Consider the following 6,792-nt stretch of genomic DNA (forward strand, 5'->3'; position numbering starts at 1 on the left):
TGTAAAATAAATAAAACCATTTAACAGAATCTAGTTGATATCAGAAGCCTTAAGCTTCCTTTTAGTATCTTCACTGTATAGCATTTCTTCAGGAAAAATTATCATATAAAGCTGATGGCCAAAGAACATTTGATCTCTAACTAATATAATCTTATTAAATTATAAATAGAGAAAATATAGACCAACTTTAAGTTTGGCATGTTCCTAAAAGGATAACATAATAAATGAGTGTTTTTCAAAATGTAGACTACTAAGCTACATAAGACTTTGTCATTCTGATAACATTGGCCATTATAAGCATTTTAATCAGAAGTGTATAACATAAGAATTACACAGATTTAAAGCAAATGGAACTTTAAATGTGATAATAGGCTCATTTTTTACTCACTTTTCATAAATTTCAAGCAGAAGGGTCCTTTTCCAACTTTAGACTGATATAACACCAGAACACATGTGGACCTCCTGAAGGAAAGTAATAGAGTCCTTAAGTCAAGATTATCATACTCATTACTGAAATACAATATTTATGAAAAAATTCAACTATCTAAATTTTATGGGTAAATTTCCAATAATAAATGTTTGGTTGTTCAAAATAAAATTCTAGACATACACTCTAAGAAGCAAGTATGATTATGGTGAGATCTTAGGAAAGATGCTATCTTCCAAACTGACTCTTCCCTGAAAAGTACACTCCACTTTGGAATTCATTTTATCACTGTTATCACACCGACTGTGAGGATCAGCTTTTCTTTCCTTCATTCATTCATTTATTCATTCATTCATTCATTTAACAAATGTTTATTATTAATCTACTCTATGCCAGGTATTGTGCTACAAACTGGAAATATAAAAATTAATTAGACACACAGCTTTTGTATTTGCCCTTTAAAAATCTATAGTCTAGTTACAAAGAGGCATATAAATAAATAAGTTCAGTAAAATATAGGACCTATGTACTGGAAAGTTTCAAAGAAGGTAAGGTTCAATGACAGGTCAGTAGTCAGGAAAGTCTTCAAAGAGATAACAAAGTTGAGTCTTGAATGAAAAGTTGCTACTTACCAGGGAGCAAAGAGGAAAGATCATAATGGTAAGGAGGATAATATTAATAAGACAAAAGTGTCAAATAACTAATCATGGTAAGGTGACTACAAGCTATTCAGTTTAACTAAGGTCAACATTTAAGGAGTATATATGATGCAGGGTGTAAGGGAGGGTTGCCAGAAGTAAGCTTGAAGCAGTATGCAATAGTTCAATAATAAAAGACCTGTTATTAAAGAGAACACAATCTATATTTTACAAAAAACAGAAACCACTGAAGAATTTTAAGTATAAAAATCACAGGATCATAGGTTTCCATAAGGTCAATTTATGCATTTGGCCTTCCTCAGCAATGGTCAAACGAGTATTTCACATTTCATTATGTATCTGTTAGAGAACCAATATCAACATTTTAAACTACCTGTTTTATATTCATATATAAATAATTTCCCAGAACAAGGGTCTCACCCTCTAGCAAACTTGTGAATTAAACAATTCTACTACCTAAAAAGTGGGGCAGACACTAAAGAGACACCAAATTTTCCAAGGTAGCATCATCAAGATTCTACTTAAATTCATGCATGTGATATATTCATTTGCATTCACACACAACATTAAGTATACATAATCTACTAACAGACCATCAAAAGTTATACCCATGTAAATTCACAAAAGCAAATGGTTTTAGCCAGCCACATTTTGGTATACGTAAGTCAGTAGTATAAAATCATTGTGAACTAACCAGACTATGCTTCAAAAGTGAAGCAGCTCAGTCTCAAGTTGCACACATAAAAGCTTCATGCAGCTTAACAAAGCAGTTCTATAATGGAGGTTTGAGTAGAAGCTCTGAGGTCAGATAGTCCAGGGTTGGAATCCTGGGTCAGCCACTAACGTTATGCAAATTTTCAAACTCTTTGAGTCTTAGTTTTCTTTTCTATAAGCCTGGGATAATTATTCCTACCCCATATAACTGTTGTGAAGATATAATGAGATATAGAAAGCACTTAAGGATAGAGCTGAGCAAATATTAATTATTCAATGAATAGTATTTTATTATTATAAATATAATAGAAATTACTCATGATGAACTCAAGTTAATAGACTAAATAATTTTGTTAAACTTACATTATAATATTAAAGAAATGTCCAAAGTCTAGTCCAATTGAAAATGTTTGCAGTAGACCTAATGTGAAAATTAATAATAATAATGATAATAATAATGAGATAAGTCATCTAAAAATAATATATTCAAGGAACAAAATTTTGAAAAATGCATTGTTACTTTAATAATTACTTATAGCACATGGGGAGAGTCTAATCTTACTATAGAACTACTCAGAGCCTTTTTGAGGAAAAGAAAATTTTACAATAAAACTTTTCTCCAAATATAGTGCCATGTTATTTCTTTTTTTATTTCATGGCCTCTAACAAAAACATATAGTACAGATGGTAAGGCTGGTTATAATCATGTAATGGCATGTACCTGTAGAATAAGGATCTTTTCCTCGCAGCTGGGCCTTTCATTTGATTTCAGTGTGCATCAGTTCTACAAGTCTGCGACCTTGAGATTTGCTTATTCCTTGAAAGAAGAAAAGTAAAGACATAATAACAATAACAATACCAAAAAAGGCAGAATACTAGCAAAGCAAGACTGTAAAAGAAAACTTACTTTGACAACCAGACAATAGAGATAACTCAAGTGAAAACAACTGAAGAGGACCAAAGAAACACTACTAACTGTATCAAGTTATTTATATATACTTGTGTATATGTATACTCATACATACTCATATATGCACATACGTCATGGTTAAATAAGATTGGGTCAAGTCACAAATGTAATTAGTACAGTAAAATGAAGTTATGATTATTAAATACGCATTAAATGATACTGACCTGAACTACAAATTACTAAGTACATTACTAACTCTTACAATATTAAACATTACATCTCTGAGACAGTAAGCATTAACAATGGCTACCAGTTGAAAGACCAAATAATCTACTTGAAAATGGAAGAGAATCTTTACATTGACACTGCAGTTACCCTGAAACTTCCTGAAATTGGTAATATATTTTAAAGTATAGAACATGTGATTCTGTTCTAGCCAATATTCATTCAAATAAAAGTCATTTGAATTATAAGTTAGCTAGCATGTGTTATATATAAATAAGAACAGAGGTGAGAGAGAAGCTAATCAAACTACTTTTAGGTATATTAATAAACACCAAATTATGACTTTCATTCCTTTTCGCTGTTAGGTTGATTTCTGTGCGATCCTTTAGACTCAAGCAATAAAGCACTATGATTCAACATCCCAATAATGCTTCGTAAAACAAAGTTTAAACCGAACTGTTGTTTGATAACACTGAAAACATAAAATAATACTAGCATCATCTTTCCTGTATAAAGATGGCACTGACTCACTGTCAGTAGAGATGAGCTTCAAGTTGTTTTTCCATAGTGGTGATGGACTTGCTGATCTAGCCAACTCTCTTGCTGAAATTCTCTGATGAACAACTGCTTATATCTGCAAGATGAATGTTACTAGTGGTCACAGAAAATAACTAAATTAAACAATCAATATAGAAATGAAACCTATGCCTTGGTCCCAAATCACTATGTTCCTATGAACTAAAGGTAAAGTCACAGAAATATATAAACACTGTAAATACTTATATACAAAATTGTACATGTGTTTATTCACACACATTCATTGTAGTCTATACATAGTGACTTAAAAATGAAAATAATCAGAGCCTGACCTCTATCCCTAAATAAAAAATGTTCTCAGCTATCTTAAAACAAAAATTGCTTCTGACATATAAAATCAGAAGTGTATAATGAAAATGCTCAAAACATGAAAGCATGCCAACTTCACATCCCTCATCACCAGTAGCAATAACTGAGGAAATTACAAAAATATTTTTGTTAATGTTAGCAATAGTCTCAATAGCATTCACTGTAGTATGACTACAGGCAAAATTACTTTGACATTTCCCAGAATTCTGAAAAATAGTTCTACTTTTTATTTTAAAAAAATATATTTTCATTACTAGCTTCAGTGTTCCTTCATGTTATACAGACAGAGGTTTTGAAATTAAATATTCCTGATATAGTTTTATCAGCTGCCAGTTGAATATCTATAAGAGTTGAGGAGCTGGTTAAACCTTACTTGAAGACACAGTTTTTAAGTATAAGTAAAATTACTGTTATCTGCTTCTTTATTATTTAATGGAATAAGAAATTAGATTAATATCTTAAAAATCAGTAAGAAGCAGTTAACGACTAGACATAATTCAAACAAAATCACCATGCTAAGTACCTATGATGTGGAAGGCACTCACTATTGGGGGGTTCTGTGAACAGGTATAAAGATAACAAGGCATAGTATACAATCTCAAAGAAATCACAATATTGATATTATTGAAACATTCCACTTTCAGTTCTACATAATTGTTTGCAATAACAAACAACTAAATTCTAACCCAGATCCTCTGCTAGTACAGGAAGGATGAGGTGGAAAAACATGACATCATACCAGATCATGGTAGCTACCAAAGGCCTTGGGACTCCTCTTACAAGTGAAGATAAGGAAATTTCAATAGAAATGTTGAGAACATCTGCTACAATCTGTAATTTAGGTCCACTGCCACCTGTAAACAAATTAACTTTGTTAATTTTAAGCCACTATACAAATATTTCTAGTCACGATTCCATTTTAATGGGTCATTCTCTTTAACAATTCTTGATTACATTCCTTACCATCATCCTACATCAACTCACCAAAATTAAGAGTCCTCCTCTGAGCTGCAAACTCCTAAAGTTCCTCTCCATTTTAGTTTCTCATTTCTACAATGCCCAGCCAAGCACCTTACAAACTGTAAATGCTTGATAAATGTTTGATAAATTGAACTTAACTAGTCATCGTACTCCCTCACCCGTTACCCCAAAAATTATCGTTTATTCTAGCTACAACCACCACTCCTTCAGGACAGTATTTCATGAAAAGACAAGATTACTTATTCATTCAGCAAATGTTTCGCTCAAGCACCCACTAGGTATCCTGTTAAATGCCATAAAAAAATTAGCATAAAAATACTACTAGCATAAAAAACACATGATTCCTGCCCTTAAATAACCCAGTCTAGTAAAAAAGATAAAGATGGAAATTAGCTACCACAATACCCTGTAATCAGTTTATAACAAGTTCTCTAGAAAGTACTACAGATACTAAAAGGAAAGGAAAATTGGCTTAGAATAAAGGCTTTAGAAAAGAATGTCATGTGAGATGAGTACTAAAGAATGAATAGCCGCTGGACAGAGGGACAAATACAGAAAGGACATTCTTAGCAGAGGAAAGAGGTGAAAATTTATGGAGGTACAAAAGGTACATGATATTCTGAGAACTTCAAGAAAATTTTGGAAAAGTTGCAGTTGAGAAGGAAAAGGCATGAGAAAGATCACAGAAATGCCTTATTATGCTAAAAAGCTGGACCTCTGTCATGACTAAAGGGGGTAAGCCAGGAAAATGATGTGACCATTTGAAAAGACCTTGACAGCAGTGAGAAAGATGGGAGGAAGGACAAGACTGAAAGCAAAGAACCAAATCACGAGAAACAAAGCTGGCTTGACCTAATGGTGGATGTAATTATCGTGACCTGATTCATTACTGATGACCATTAAGTCTATTTAACCCAACGGGTCTCAAATTCGGATACATATTTAGAGAATACTGCAGATTCATATATTTTAGAAACTGTTTATGTGCTATAATCTCAATGAAAAATCATGCAGGAATTACATACAAATTACATCAAGATGCCAAAATGTTAATAGTGACTAGCTCTGGGTAGTGAGGCTACAAGTCATATTTTTCTTCTTGGTAGTGATATATTTCAAACTTTCTACATGATAAAATTAAGAATAAATCCTAGAGTAATTCCTTAAAATTTAGTTAAAATGGGTATTAACCCTAAAGAGCCAGAGCCAGGATTCCTTGACAACATAATCAGCTCCAAGGCCTCCTTTTACCACCACAGCTGACTATACATAAAATTCTCATTCCTACATCAGGACCTTAACCCATGTTCTTTCCGCTTCTGTAACATCCTCTTGTCCTGAATGCTTACCTATATCCCAACTTCGTCATACCACCAACTAGACTGATTTTGTATATACAATACCAAGAGCTCATTATATGGCCCTCACATTGTGATAGCCAATCACATCTTTCATTGAAAGCCTTCCTGAATACTTCTCCAGTTTGTTATTCCTACAATTTTTACAAGAATATTAGTGCAACTACTTCAAAGGGACATGTGAATCCATATATTCATTGCAGCATTATTTATAATAGTCAAGATATGAAGGTTACCTGGGTGTCCATCAATGAATGAACGGACAAAGAAGATGCAGTATAATTTTTATACACCAATGAACTTTCAGAAAGAGAAATTAAGAAAACAATCCCATTTATAATTGCGTCAAAAACTTATAAAATACCTGGGAATCAAATTAACCAAGAAGGTAGAAGACCTGTTTTCAGAAAATTATGAGTCATTGAAAAAAGAAATTGAAGAAGATATAAATAAATGGAAGCATATACCGTGTTCATGGGTAGAAAGAATCAACATCTTTAAAATGGCCATACTACCCAAAGCAATCTATAGATTCAATGCAATCCTTATCAAAATACCAATGGCATTTTTCAGAGAGCTAGAACAAATAATCCTAAAATTTATATGGAGCCA

The 6,792-nt window shown here is 32.4% G+C and overlaps 1 long non-coding RNA gene across 2 annotated transcripts in view; it reads right to left on the bottom strand.

The window, feature by feature from the left end:
- Positions 1–387: 387 nt before the first annotated feature.
- LOC102886911 overlaps positions 388–6,792 on the bottom strand; it is a 29,483-nt gene continuing 23,078 nt past the window's right edge. Inside the window, exons 3-6 of one of the 2 annotated variants that reach the window (XR_003046721.1) lie at positions 4,581–4,695; positions 3,467–3,569; positions 2,522–2,617; positions 388–462 (exon numbers count right to left, since the gene is read on the bottom strand). This is a non-coding gene — a long non-coding RNA (uncharacterized LOC102886911). Of the gene's footprint in view, positions 463–2,201; positions 2,222–2,521; positions 2,618–3,466; positions 3,570–4,580; positions 4,696–6,792 lie in introns of those variants that run through there. The other variant, XR_003046722.1, reaches the window with a different exon arrangement.

Source organism: Pteropus alecto, unplaced genomic scaffold, assembly GCF_000325575.1.
Source record: "Pteropus alecto unplaced genomic scaffold, ASM32557v1 scaffold20, whole genome shotgun sequence".
Lineage (NCBI taxonomy): Eukaryota > Metazoa > Chordata > Mammalia > Chiroptera > Pteropodidae > Pteropus > Pteropus alecto.